This window comes from Fulmarus glacialis, unplaced genomic scaffold (assembly GCF_000690835.1).
Source record: "Fulmarus glacialis isolate BGI_N327 unplaced genomic scaffold, ASM69083v1 scaffold27179, whole genome shotgun sequence".
NCBI lineage: Eukaryota > Metazoa > Chordata > Aves > Procellariiformes > Procellariidae > Fulmarus > Fulmarus glacialis.
In genome coordinates, this window is record NW_009235607.1 from 1 (window position 1) to 316 (window position 316).

The following is a 316-nucleotide window of genomic DNA, read 5'->3' on the forward strand; positions in this document are numbered from 1 at the left end:
GGCTCCTCCCTGCCGGCACTTCCTCCCGCCGCTGGCACCTCCCCACTGCTCTGGGCACAGCCAGGACGGTGGTGGCCCACGCCGGCTCCGTGAGCTGCCCAGCGTACGGGGGACCCTGGGACTATTGCCCTGCCGCGGGATAGCCCGGACTGCACCCAGCAGCCCCGGGGCACCAGTGCCACCTCTTCTGCCCAGGTGACGGGCAGCAGCAGCTGGAGCCCCCACGGACCTCTCTGCCTCTGGCAAGCAGGAGCACACTGGAGCCTGCTTCACCCACCTCCACAGCATGCGGACGCCGACGGCGATGATCGTGGGG